Genomic DNA, 15143 nt, shown 5'->3' with positions numbered 1-15143 from the left:
ACAAACAACACAAACAATACATGACAGACTACCTGACTGGGGGCCACCTTAGCAATACAACCATCGATAAGGACTTAAAGAACACAGCAAACACAGCCAAGGATTAGTTGATTGGAATTTTTTTGAGAGGTTTTTGCTATAGGGTGCATGTGTTCACCAGACAGACAGACAGAGACAGAAAGTGAGAAATCATTCCCCAGAGGGGATGGCCACACCACAACTCCTTCTCCTCCATTCTCCTCTCGGGATCTTGGGCAATCACACACACACGCCCAGCATGAGTTTAAGCCACCAGGTCCAGGACTCAAACCACGGTCAACTAAGTGGGAGTTCAGTGACATAGCCACTATGCCATCTGCTGGACCCTGGAAATGCTTTTTTTGAGCTGAATCCCTGAAGGTAGGACTAAGAGTAAATGAAAAGTGGCAAAAGGAGAAGGGAGACTACATGATGAGAATTCAGAGACAGAGAAGTATGAGGCCTTTTAGTCACAGCAGAAAATGTGAACAAGCAAGAAGGTTTGAGGGATGTAATACAGAAAGGACAAATATTTCCTGGGAACAAAAATGAGTTTTTATAAATTTACTTTTTTATATTAAGGTTATCTGATAGTATTTTAGTTCAGCTCCTTGTTTCATTTCAATTACTGGGTCACTGGAAAGGTCATAATGTATTTATTTATGTTTTTCCATGGAAAAATGTATCATGACTTTCCTAACAACCCAATATATGCTCATCTTCATTTTTAAATCTGCTTTCAATAGAAAGCAAGTACCCAACCAAAAGCAAAGAAAATATATTAAGTGGCACAGAGAAAAAAAGGTTCTTTTCTCAATCACCAGAATTCAGTCAGTAATCTTTTTCAACAGCAACAAAAACATTGCCCCATGTAAAAGTATACTAAAAAAGAAGGTCCCGTTCTGGACACTCTTCTAGATACTGGAGATACGAAAATGCACAAATCCGAGTCTCTGCCCTCATGGGAGTTACCATCTCATGCAGGTAGACAGAATACACTGTGTGCCAGATGGTGTTACCAAAATAAAGCAGATGGACTTGAGGGCGGGGGAGGGCTGTATTTTTCACAGAGGCCAGGGAAAGCCTCAAAGATATGGTGGCATTTGAGACTGTGTGAAGGAGGTGAGAGGGCAAGTTAGTGGGGATTTGTGGGGAAAGTATCAGGAAGAAGGAAGCATGAGTGTAAAAAATCCGGGACAGGAACGCCCCTGGCATGTTCAAGAAATAGCAAGGAAGGAACGTCATAACTGAAGAAAAAAAGTGTTGAGTTAGTCAGAAAAGCAGAAGAGGAAAGAGGAGGATTAAACTATGTTAGGTCTCAACACTTCCCCCATGCTTTTATCTCAGCCCATTAATATTTCACTCAACATTCACTAAAAGAGAAACTTAGAATACTAAAATGTGGCAAAGGGAGTCAAGCCATTTCTTTTAGCAGGATTCCACATACTCTGACATCAGTCCCCCTCCAAATTAAGTATTAGGCTGATAGAAACAAAAAAAAAAAAAAAAAGGAAGAAAAAAGAGGGGCCAGCAGATGACATAGTGGTTAAGGCACTGGACTTTCACTGGCCAGTTGTGGTTCAAGTCTTGGACCCAGAGACTTGAAACTCATGCTGGGTGCGTGTGCATGTGTGCCCAAAGTCCCAAGAGAATGGAGGAAAAGGGACTGGTGTGTAGTCATCCCCCAGGGATGCTGAGACTTCTCCCTTCAGATTCATTTCTAGTGGGAAAAGCACAAACCCAGACTGCTTCTGAACTTGAGCTGTGAAATATTGCTTTCACTGACTAAAAATGAAGATTTTGGGGACCAGCAGTTAGTGTAATGGCTATGTTGCTGGACTCCTATGTAGTCGACCATGGTTCAAGTCCCGGACCCAGTGGCTTAAAACTCACGCCTGGTGCATGTGCGTGCGTGCCCAAGATCCTGAGAGGAGAATGGAGGAGAAGGGATTGTGGAGTGGTCATCCCCCCTGGGGGGGTGATTTCTCGCTTTCTGTCTCTGTCTGGTGAGTTCATGCACCCTATAGCAAAAACCTCTCCCCCAAAAAAGAAGATTTTCTGCTGAGACTTCTCCTTATAGATTAATTTCTAGTGGGAAAACCACAACTCCAGGCCCATCCCAAGATGGCTACTGAACTTGAGCTGTGAAATATTGCTTTCATTGACTAAAAATGAAGAATTTCTGCTGAGACTTCTCCCTACAGATTCATTTCTAGTGGGTAGGGCTACCTCTGTCCCCTTCATTCTGTCTCTGTCTCCCTGTCTTAGTTTTTTTTTAATTAAAATTCTTTTTTAAGGTAGAGTATTCTCTGGGCTCTCAAGCCCCTCCTTTATTGTGCTAAGTTGTGCCTTTTCCCATCCCATTTAGGAAATACACAAACCCAGGTCCATCCTGAAATGGCTACTAGACGTGAGCTGTGAAAATACTGCTTTTACACAACATGCATGTATGCTGTGCAGTTTTCAATTTTGCTTTTTAAAATTAAAATATAAAGCTTTTTTATTATCTTTTTTCTTTCTCTTTCTTTCTTTTTCTTCTTTTTTCCTCTTCTCTAATTCTTTTCCTTTTTTCTTTATCTTTATTCCTTGGCTGCTCAGCCTCTACGCACTTAGTGTCTAGACAGGTCCAAGTGAACAGGATCTAGACATCTGAATACAATTAGGGTCAGAATATTCCCCAATTCCCACTGAATCTGATGCACAAAGAGTGAAAATAGAATGGAAGAGAGTTTACAGATCACTTCTTTCTGCACACTTCTGAACACTCAGACTGAACTTCAAGAATTAGGAAGGGGACCAGCAGTTGGCGTAATGGCTATGTTGCTGGACTCCCACGTAGCCCACCAAGGTTCAAGTCCCGGACCCAGTGGCTTAAACTTACACCAGGCGTGTGTGCGTGCATGCCCATTTAGTGTTAATAATACAATTTAAAAAGTAAATGCTTTCAGTCAGGATCTAGAATCAAATTCTAGCCCTTGGGAACCAGCAGTTAGCATAATGGCTATGTTGCTGGACTCCCACATAGTCGATTGTGGTTTGTGTCCCAGACTGGTTAGCTTAGAACTCATGCCGGGCGCATGTGCGTGCGTGCCCAAGATCCCGAGAGGAGAATGGAGGAGAAGGGATTGCGGCATGACCATCCCCCCTGGGGGGTGATTTCTCGCTTTCTGTCTCTCTGTCTCTCTCTGTCTGGCGAGCACACGCGCCCTATAGCGAAAACCTCTCCAAAAAAAAAAAGAATTCTAGCCCTATCACAACTGCTGCCTCAGGTAAGCTCTTTTACTTTGCTGAGCACTTATTTATGTGCAAAACTGAAAAGAGTGACAAATGACTTGCTAAATAATTGTGTGAACTAAAACCAAAAGAAAAAAAAAATGCAAAAACACATGGAACATGGGGCCAGCAGGTGGCATGGTGGTTAAGACACTGGACTCCCACATGGGTAATCATGGTTGGAGTCCTAGCCCTGGCAGTTTGCTTTCTCACTCCCCTCCCCCATCTCCCTCTGGTGAGTGCACAGGCCCTATAGTAAATTTTAAAATAATAATAAATTAAATTGAATATTTTTAAAACACACATGGAACACGTTTGACAGCTATTACTCTACAAATATTTGTTGCTCCAACTCCTCCTGTGATATGAGTTAATCTACAAAGTAAAAACAAAACAATGTACAAAAATTGCCATTTTAGCAAATCCTCTCGTGTAGGACTGTTACTCCTACAAGTACTTAAATTTACTATGTTCCTATACACAGCACTTCATAATGCCTCTCTTTCTCTGAGGAACTGAGGTTGACAGAAGCTCCTGCCACTGGGACATAAGAAGAACCTTGTATTGTGGACACCATTAAGTTTTCTTAACCTTCTTTCATACATACTAATACTGGTGACATTAATGGGTGACTGTTTAATACTATATATATTCTTCCTTGTGAAAGAACATAGAAAAATACAAGACAAAGAGTGGTCTACTACCTTCTTCCAATTTCTTCTACTACATGAAACAGCTGTTAATTAGAATATCAAAATGTGATCACAATGAACATTAATAATGCGTAATATTAGTAACCTGAAAAGGATGTTGAGATTATAGCCCCCCCCCTTTTTTTTGGAGAGAAATTTTTGCAATAGGGCACATGTGCTCACCCGAGAGACAGAGAGAGAGAGCCAAAAAGTGAGAAATTACCCCCTGGGGGGGGAATGGCCACACCGCAATCCCTTCTCCTCCGTTCTCCTCTCGGGAAATAGGGCACACAAACACACACGTCCGGCATGAGTGTTTTTGCTTTATTTTGGGGTTGAGAGTTTTTTTTTGCTATAGGGCTCATGCCCTCACCAGAAAGACAGAGACTGAGAAACAGAAAACGAGAAATCATCCCCCAGGGAGGATGGCCACACCACAATTCCTTCTCCTCCATTCTCCTCTCGGGATCTTGGGCACACATGCACACGCGCCCGGCATGAGTGTAAGCCACCGAGTCCGGGACTCGAACCGTGGTGGACTACATGGGAGTCCAGTGACATAGCCATTACGCTAACTGCAGGTCCTATTTTTTTTATATATAAGAATTATTTAATTTAATTTATTTATACATTAATTCATTTATAATTTGACCAGAGAGGAACAGAGAGAGAGAGAAAGTGAGAAAGCAAGCCACCAGGTCTAGACCTCGAACCACAGTCAGCCATGTGGGAGTCCAGTGCCCTTAACCACCAGTCCACCTGCCGGCCCGTAATCAGCATGAGTTTTAAATTGCCAGGTCTGGGACTTGAACCATGGTCGACTACATGGGAGTCCAGGAATGTAACTATTACACCATCTGCTGGTCCTGAGATTATAGGTTTTTTAATAGGCCTATATTCTCAGTCTCATATGTATTAATACTAACTTTATTCAGCCAATGGACGATAATAGTCTCAGCACTGAGATGTAAGAAGGGGAAAACGGAAAGAAAAAGGTGTTAATTAGTAACTATTATAGAAAAGAAAGGTATTTGGATAATCTATTAAAGAGAACTGCTATACTTTAGTGATCAAAGAAACCTCTTGTTTGTTTTAATTTGCTAGAAGGCATGTGTAGTTATGTCACAATCCCTTCTCTCCCGGATTTTGGGCATGCAAGCATGCCCAGTGGGTTTTTCAAGCCAATAGGGCCAGGACTCTGCAGTTGGCCACGTGGGATCCAGCTACCTTAACTCTATGCAACTACATGGCCCAAAACTTCTTATTTTAAATAAGCAGCTGAATTAGATAACCCAAAAGATTACAAGAATGGAAGAACAACAAACATAAAGCAAAGATCCTATTGTTGGAACACATAGTAACGGCACAATGAACATAAAGATTGGAAAAGCAAGTGGGGATTAGATCATGATAGACATTTAAGCCATTTTAAGAATTTCTGCTTATGCCAGCTTCATAGCAAACGGGTTAAAGGAGTCAGATCATACATGGTCAACCATGATTCAAATCCCAGGCCTGGTAGCTTAAAAAAAACCACTGGGTGCATGGAGGTATATGCCCAAAATCATCAAAGGAAAAGGACTGTGGCATGGCCAAACCCCACTGGGGGGGGGATACTTTCTCCCCTCACCCCCCAGTGAGCATGCTTTTAATTTAAAAATTCATTTTATTAAAGACAACAGAAAGCAATGACATTTTAAGCACAAGATCTTTTTTAAAAAGTTTATTTCTTTCACAACCAAAAGAAACAGAGAAACTGAGACAGCACCTCCAATGGGGTCTTTTTTTTTTTCCTTTTTTGACAGAAAGTACCAAAGAAAGGAAGGAGGAGAAATTTATCCAAAATAGTGTGTGGTCATGCCACAATCCCTTCTCCATTTCATCATCTTCTTGGGGCTTGGGCATGCACACGCACTGGGATCCAGCTACCTTAACTCTATGCAACTACATGGCCCAAAACTTCTTATTTTAAATAAGCAGCTGAATTAGATAACCCAAAAGATTACAAGAATGGAAGAACAACAAACATAAAGCAAAGATCCTATTGTTGGAACACATAGTAACGGCACAATGAACATAAAGATTGGAAAAGCAAGTGGGGATTAGATCATGATAGACATTTAAGCCATTTTAAGAATTTCTGCTTATGCCAGCTTCATAGCAAACGGGTTAAAGGAGTCAGATCATACATGGTCAACCATGATTCAAATCCCAGGCCTGGTAGCTTAAAAAAAACCACTGGGTGCATGGAGGTATATGCCCAAAATCATCAAAGGAAAAGGACTGTGGCATGGCCAAACCCCACTGGGGGGGGGATACTTTCTCCCCTCACCCCCCAGTGAGCATGCTTTTAATTTAAAAATTCATTTTATTAAAGACAACAGAAAGCAATGACATTTTAAGCACAAGATCTTTTTTAAAAAGTTTATTTCTTTCACAACCAAAAGAAACAGAGAAACTGAGACAGCACCTCCAATGGGGTCTTTTTTTTTTTCCTTTTTTGACAGAAAGTACCAAAGAAAGGAAGGAGGAGAAATTTATCCAAAATAGTGTGTGGTCATGCCACAATCCCTTCTCCATTTCATCATCTTCTTGGGGCTTGGGCATGCACACGCACATTTTCCAAGCCACTAGGACAGGGATTTGAATCAAGGTCAGCCATGTGGGATTAGGCTTCCTTTACCACTTGGCCATAGGCCAACCCAACAGGGTCTTGACTTTGCAATCCACCCTCTGCTTCAGCCAGCCCGACCTCACAGGCAAGCATGCACATGCCCAGCTTACTCAGAAAGTTCTCTGAATGCAGACCTGGAACCTTCCCATGTCGGTCAGACTCACAAAGCACCACATTTTACTGTTGTCTCACTATTTGGTCTCAGTACAGAATTTAGAAACATATTCAGATTTGCATTTTTAAAAGACAACTAGCTCTTCTAAAAAGGCTTAACAGATTACATTAGATAGAATCTTTAAAAAATTTTAGAGGCATGACTGTTTACAGATAAATAAAACCATTCAAAAGTAACGTTAAGTGTGAAAAACAATGTTTAATAGGTTAAGAGAAAAAAATACAAAGTTAACCGATCAGAGTACAATAGCAATTTTAGCTTCTCAATAATGTTTGTTACTTGATCACAATTTCTTCAAAAATGGCTTCAAAGAAAATTACAATGACTACCCAAGGTTACATCGCTAGTCTTAAGAGTTACTAGTTTCTCTGATTCACTGCCCAGCTTTGCACAGAGAATCTTTTAACCTCATGGTGGCACAGAACCAAAAACCTGACCTTTCTGGGCAAAGCAAGGGACACAATGGACCAGGTAATGTTGTGTTTGGGTTCTAAACTAATCTGAGTGCTTGGAGAGCTCTCCTCTGACAATTCACATTGAAGTTCTTCCTATTCTTCTCTCTTAACACAGGTCGTTCTTGTCCTTCACTACTTAATACAATTTGAAATTCTATGTATTTCTGCTTCTTGGCATCTTACCATCTGCATCTCCACCTTTGAAATCCATGCCTTTTGATAACTTTACATCCACCACTCAGCAGAACAATTGGCAAGACTGCAAATGCTAAATGCATTTCCAAAGAGCTACTGAAACCAATCTGGCACCAAAACTCCTACTCATACCACCGCTGGCTTAATCTGAGAAAACGGTAATCTAGAAAACTACCTAGTCCCAGGCGAGCTAGTGCCATTGTGGTTAAGGTGGATGGATCCCAAATGGCCAACTTCGCAGTTTGAATCCTGGACCTGCCGGCTTGAAAAACATGCTGGGCACGTGCGTCTCCACCCATAATCTGAAGGGTAAAGGAGAAGGGATTGGGGCATGGTCATCTCCCTCCGCCTCACCCCCACTTCAAGATGCTTCCACGTTTCCTCTCTCTTTCTGTCTCACTCTCTGGTGAGCGCACTCACTGGGACTCTGTTGGGGGTGCTGTATCTCTCTGTGTTCCTTACTCTTGAATAAACACGCCTTTTTTTTTTTAACGTTTTCTTAATTTTAATAAAATCTGCCAGAGGTCCTGTGTGTTTAACAGAGAGCAGGGAAACATACCCCTCCCACTTAATAGGACACAGTCACATTCCAATCTCTTCTCCATCCCTCCCTCCTTCTGGGAGTTTGGGCACAGATGTACTAACTCCCAGAGTGTTTTTCAAGCTGTCAGATCCAGAAACTAAATCATACGGTCAACCATGTGGGATCCAGTCACTTTAACCACAAGTTGACCCAATTTTTGTTTACAAAACCCTCACTCATAAATAACCCCCTAGATCTGACATAGACAGACTCCAACCTTCAGTGTTAAAAAATGTATGACCTTGGGGCGAGCAGATGGCATATTGGTTATGTTGTGGGACTCCCATGTAGTCAACTGTGGTTCGAATCCTGAATCCTGCAGTTAGGTAAAACTCATACCTGGCACATGTGCGTGTATGCACAAGCATGCCCAGAATCCCAAGAGAATGGAGAAAGAACTGCAGTGTGGCCCTCCCCCTAGGGGGTGATTTCTCACTTTCTCTCTTTCTCTCCAGTGGGCACATGTACCCTCCCTCTAGCCAAAAAAAGAAACAAACTACCAAAAAAAAAAAAAAAGAAAGAAAATTGCATAACCCTGCAAAGGAGATGACGAAGTTTGACTGTTAAAAGAAAGAAAATTGCATAACCCTGCAAAGGAGATGACAAAGTTTGACTGTTCTCCCAGGTGATTTTTTTTTAAATGAGCTAAATATTCCATATTTTGTTATGGATCAAAATAACATAATAAAAGCCAGTAAATAAATAAATATAAATTTTAAAAACTACCAAAAAAAGCCCATTTTGGAATGTGAAAAAAAGCAAAATATTAAATTATCTTACAGCCATCCACTAAAGCCTAATTCTAAGCTATGGAATATATCCAATATTTAGACATACTCTTATACAGTTTGTGGGGAGGGGCAGGAACCAAAAGTTACCTGCTTCCACTACTGCCAGGTTCTCATATATCCCAGAATATACTGCAGAACAAGGGGGAGGGAAGTAGAGCTCCACTCAGTTAAAGACCATCCACTGTACAGTGCTGAACTGCTAAAAGTAAACTTTCACTAAATAATATTACAATAATGGTACTTTATACAAGTTTAATTACGAAAAAGAATAATTTTTCTGTACTTCTGACTTACGAGGCTGACCAAAAAGTGACACCGGTATAATATATTCTAAAGTGATAAAATAAAACAAAGCTTGGTAAAGACTGCTTTATTGATGGCAGTTAGTACAAGTCAATAAATATTGATCCCCAGAGAAGAGCTCAGTTATTTATCGTATTACTGGTCCATAGAGAGCGGAATGAAATTTAACGAAAGGACGGCTGGGCTGACCAGAGTCAATCCTGCTTTTTGGGAAATGAAGCCATAGCCGGCTGGTAAATGCCATGTGCTGTCCCACCGACTCTAAGAACCATGGCGACTCTACACGGGAGGGCATCGGCTACTCCACCCTTAGGATGCACAGGAATTCCATGACCCTCCTGAAACAGCTTTCGTTTCTCTGGATCTCTGTTTTCAAAATGTCTGCGTGAAGCAGTGCTTATGATCCTCTGGGTAATCTGACGAAGAGAGTCAGCATTCCGCAGCATCTTGTCTCAGCTTCTGCCCACCAACCGCAGCAACCCAACGGCAGAAACGAAAATCCAACAAGCTTCCTTAAAAGATAACTCATACCTGCTTCATCGCCCTCTCTCCCTCACCCCTTCTTCCCCAGCCTCAATTCTGTTACTAGGAACTCAGATGAAATGGCTGGCTGCACCTGGGCAATAGATGGAAGACCAAAGCCTATGAATGGTGAGGCAGGGAACTGGAAGGGCCCAGGGCCCCTGGGAGTATGGAGCCACCATTCCAGCTCTGGACGACTTCCTACCTCTGGGTCATTCACAGGTGAGGGAAATACATTTCGAAGTCATTATTACTTTTGTATTTACTCTTGTTACAAAACCTAATCTTAACTTAAACCATAATCAAAGAATTTCTAGGCAGAAAATATTTAGACTTGTCTCTCAAGCAGGCTACCAGTAAATCAAATAGATAAAGCAGTACCCAAAAACTTTTTTTTAAAGTTTACTACTTATTTCTTATAAAAGGCAAAGACAGAGAGGGTACCTCCAGCAGGACTTCTACACTGTGATATACTCAATCAGCACAGCGTGGGCACATATGCACACCAGGATGCAAACCTGAGACCATCCCACAAGGGCCCAGCTGTGGCACTGCTGCACCATCACCTGGCCCCAAAAATCTTTATAAAGGTTTGTTCCAATGAGTGATAAAACATGGTGAGAAACCCTCAGTAAATATGCTGCCTGCGGCTCTCAATCCAGTTGGTTCATTTAATGCTTGGTTGAGCAAGAGCATACCATATTAACATAAAAAACGCACCTAAAATACTTTATAAGAATCAAACAGAATATGCTGCAATAAATATGTTTTTCTTTCTTTATGCTAGAAGGCACATGTGAGCCAGATTAAGGCACTGGATACCACATGGCCAACTGTACAGTTCTTGTTCCAGTCCCAGACCCAGTAGCTTGAAAATCATGCGGGACTTGTGTGCATGCATGCCCCAAATCCCTAGAGGATGTTAAAGGAGAAGGGATTATAGCATGGCCTTCCCCCTTGGAGGGGTGATTTCTCATTTCCCCTCTCTCTCTTGTCTGGTGAGTCTATACACCCTGTAGCAAAAAAAAAAAAAAAAAGGTATATGTTATGTTGTATAAGGGAGAACACTCCCACACCCTCCCAGTAGGGTAGAGGGGTAGGGTGGTCAGGTCATACCACCATCCTTCTTTCTCCAGTTCTCTATCTCATCAGGATTCTGGGCATGCATTCGTGTACCTTGTGTGTTTTTCAAGCTACCAGGGCCAGGAGTCAAACACTTAACCTCTGTACTATGGGATCAGCCCTGTGTATGTATTTTAAAATACATTTTCAAAATAATTTCTTAAAGAATTATTTTATTCAACTCTTATCTATTTGTTTATTTAATTTTGACCAGAGAGGGACAGAGTGAGAAAGTGAGAAAGCAAGCCACCAGGTCTGGGACTCACACCACCATCAACAATGTGGGAGTCCAGCACTCTTAACTACCATGCCACCTGCTGGCCCCCATGCCACCTGCTGGCCCCCAGAATAATTTTTTTAGATACGTATCAAAATAATTTTTTCTTCCCTTCAATTTTCACATTAGACTCTCTGTAAAACTGTACACATTAATAAAAGTTCTACAAATATTGACAGTAAAGACACTCCATGTGCCCTTCTCAACGTATTTCCTTTTCCCTGGCAACTGTCCTCACAGAGGTCAGGTCAGATAACCAGAGACCAGGCCAGGTCTGTGATATACGGCCTTGCACTTCTGGCAGCAATTCAGTTCTCACTCCCATTAGCAGTTCTGTGCTTTTAAAGAGAGCGGTGGAAACATTATTAATTGAAACATCCAGAGTAACTAAACTCTTCCTACTAAAATCCTTATTCTTTCCTAAGCTTGAGTACTCAATTTTTTTTTTTTTTGGAGAGGGATTTTTGCTTTAGGGCATGTGCACTCAAGGAAGAGACAGAGACAGAAAGGGAGAAATCACTCCCAGAGGGGGATAACCACATTGCAATCCCCTCTCTTCTTTCTATTCTCCTCTCAGGATTGTGAGCACACATGCACATGCTCCTGGAATGAGTTTCAAGCCACAAGGTCCAGGACTCGAACCATAGCCAATCATGTGGGAATCCAGTACTTTGACCACTATGCCACCTGCTGGTCCCATATATTCAACTTCTAGAATTTTAAAAGATATAGTAATGCCTTTCACATACACTTCCTTTTCTGCTTAATTAAGCCAAAATAGGTTTGTATTATTTAAATGCAAAAGAAACTAATATAAAGTTAAAACAAAGCTAATACAACTATTAATGTAAATCGGTTCAAACTTAATCATTTGAATTTTCCTTGGACTGTTCCGAGATTTTTTTTATGTCTCGTTACAACATAATTCTAAGGATTTCAAAAGGTCATGCATGACTCAGGGTTTCACAATTTTGTGTGACTACACCACACTAGATAAAAAGTACTTAAAACATTTTTATGACAAGCATTTTAGACCTGGAAGTGACCTTAAGGCATTCAGTTAGTTCACCCCCTAACTTTAACCCACTCACTCCACCACCTCCCTCTTCCTTCAGACTGAAGAGTCTCTCAGCACTTGACACTCTTCTTTACCTCTTCCCTTAGTGTGAGCTCCTAGAGCTGCATGTATAGATTTTCACACAGTTCTAAAGAAAGTTACTGGATTTAGCAAATAAAAATACAAGAAAACTAGTTAAGTTTGAATTTCAAATAAATAACAAAACCCTTTTTTAGTCTAAATATGTCTTGAGGCAAGCAGGTGGCATGGTGAGTAAGGCACTGGACTCCCACATGGCTAACTGTGGTTTCAGTCCCAGACCGGGCAGCTTGCATTCTTTCTCTCTCTCCCTGGTGAGTGTACATGCCCTATAGCAAAATGTAAAATAAAATTAAAAAGATAAATATGTCTTAAATATTACATGATAACTAAAAAACTACTCACTGATAATCTGAAATTCAAATTCAAGTACAGTCTGATAGCTCTAGTCTGAGGAGCTGAATAAACTGCCCAAAAGATTTATAGACTATCCATTCCCTTTATAATAGGAAACAATGAACTTGAGCAAAAGTTTTATTTAGTTACAGTTGCGACATAAACCATCAGAGCTAAAAATGACCTTGGAGATAGCTAGTCCAATGTTCTCACTTAAAGGACTAGGACAGGGGCCAGCAAGTGATGAGGTGATTAGGGCACTGGACTCCCACACAGCCAACTGCAGTCTGAGTTCTGAACCCGGCAGCTTGCTTTTTCACTTTCCTTCCCTTTTTCTCTGTCTCTTTCAGGTGAGTGCATGTGCCCAATAGCAAATTAAATAATAATAAAATTAAATGAATAATTCTTAAAAAAAAAAAATTAGGAGAAGACAGATCAATGAAGATCAGTGACAACTGGATTGGTAAAATGACATTAAATCACAAACAACTAGAAAGATTCCTGACCTTTGATTTGTTTTTTAAAAATTTTAGACCCATAAGAGAAAATAAATTAGTGTTTAAAATTTTTTAAAAATTTAAAAAAGGAAGCAAGCTTCATGGCTCTGAACAATGTTCACATACCTGTCATTTAAAGTCTCTCTTCATGTTAGTTAATTTTTTTTATAAATGGTTTTATTTAAAGTTATTTGTTTACGTTCATCCACTGTACATCATTACAGCATACAAAATGAAATTTTCCATCCAGAGTACACTGTATATTGTCTCAATCAAGCACATCAACATACATGTTACTGTCAACAAATAATTTTCCATTTCTTGTTTCCTGTATGTTTTGCTCTCCCCCCATCCTTGATTCCGTATCTCTTACCCTCTGTCATCTCCCACTCTTCCCACACTGTCTCTGGTATCTATGCTTACTTTCTATACAGTTTTCCCCCCATTTTTTATGGAATTACTAAAGATCTTAATTAATCTAAATATTTTCATAGCAAACACAGCTGATATATACATTTCCATGAACACAAGTCTAACTTTAGGCATCCTATAAAGTAGCACCTAGCTGGGGCTATATATCTTACTGTGGTCATCGAATGGATTTTTTTTTTCTGAAACTTTTCCTTTTTTTGTAACTTAATTTACATTCTTTACCTAAGCATCATCACAGCATACAAAATGTGACTTCCCATCAAGAATATAATGCATAGTGACTTAATCATGCATATTATTATCCAAAATTTTCCATTTATACATCCTAGAATTTTTTACCCCTCTTTCTGACCCTCTGTCCTTTCCCACCCTCTTCTACTGTCTCTGGTGTCTACAATTGTCTTCTATTCCTTTTCCACCCACATTGTATTGATCACACAATTTCTTAAATAATCTAACTACTTTCAATGGTAAGTTCACATGGTACTATTAAGAAAACCAGTTTTAACTTAAACCAGAAATGCTAAAAAAACTTTTCTTAAAGCCAGGAAACAGGTTAGGATTCTGTTCAAATGGTAGGTGCATAAACCTATCAGTCTCATGTACTTTACCTTCTGTTCTGGTTCCATTTTTCCTATTAAATTCTGGGATATAATATTCAACTCCAGACTTGTCCCTATGATTAAGTTGGCCACTTTCTTAGTTTTTGGAGCAAATTAACAACAGTAACAATGGGACCAGCACATGGTATAATGGTTATGTCACTGGACTTCCACATAGTTGACCATGGTTCGAGTCCTGGACCCAGAGGCTTAAAACACACTGGGCATGTATGTGTACATGCCCAAAATCCTGAGAGGAGAATGGAGGAGAAGGAATTGTGGCATGGCCATCACCCATGAGGGGGTGATTTATCACACTTTCTATCTCTCTGTCTCTCTGGCAAGCACATATGCCCTATAGCAAAGACCTCTCTTAAAAAAACAAAAACAGGGGCTGGCATGTGGCATGGTGGTTAGGGGCGCTGGATTCCCACATGGCCTACTGTGGTTCGAGTCCAGGACCTGGAGGCTCGCTTTCCCTCTCTCTTACCCTCACTCTGTTCCGCTCTGGTCAAATATAAATAAATAAAGTTAAATAATTCATTAAAAAAAATTCTCTATGTCTCTGTCTGTCTGGCGAGCGCACACACTCTATAGCAAAAACCTCTCAAAAAAATAAATAAATAAAAAAGATAGGAGTCAACTGATAATCAAGTCTTTTCTTTTTTTTTTGAGAGAGAGACTTTTGATTTAAGGCATGTGCACTTACGTCTTTACATGGTTCAATATATATACTCTTTATATGGTCTAAGAATCAAGTCTTTACATGGTCCAAATATATGTTGTTCTAAAACATTCCAATTAAGAAATGATGGCAAAATATTCTATGTCATTAGATACCAAGTAATTGGCAATAAAAACACTTTACATCAAATAACCTATAAATTGACCAAATGAAAGTTGGTGATTCATTAGGAACAAAGTACTCCCTAAGAAATGTAAGATATATATTAAGGGTATAAGCTAAGTACTTAGGATTGCAGAGTAAGAAGGACATCATTTCAAGCTGGAATGTTTAGAAAACTGAAGAAGCAGCAGGA

At 40.2% G+C, this 15143-nt stretch overlaps 1 protein-coding gene and 1 pseudogene across 1 annotated transcript in view; both read right to left on the bottom strand.

Moving 5' to 3' along the window:
- The window catches only part of SOAT1 (sterol O-acyltransferase 1), a 90594-nt gene that overhangs the window by 28300 nt on the left and 47151 nt on the right, over window positions 1-15143 (bottom strand). The window lies entirely within an intron of this gene.
- LOC102484677 (cytochrome c oxidase subunit 7A2, mitochondrial pseudogene) lies at window positions 9212-9605 on the bottom strand (annotated as a pseudogene).

This window comes from Tupaia chinensis, unplaced genomic scaffold (genome assembly GCF_000334495.1).
Source record: "Tupaia chinensis unplaced genomic scaffold, TupChi_1.0 Scaffold000074_1, whole genome shotgun sequence".
In the NCBI taxonomy this organism is placed as follows: Eukaryota; Metazoa; Chordata; class Mammalia; order Scandentia; family Tupaiidae; genus Tupaia; species Tupaia belangeri.
The sequence above is the reverse complement of the archived record's forward strand: the minus strand, read 5'-3'. Positions and strand labels throughout refer to the sequence as shown.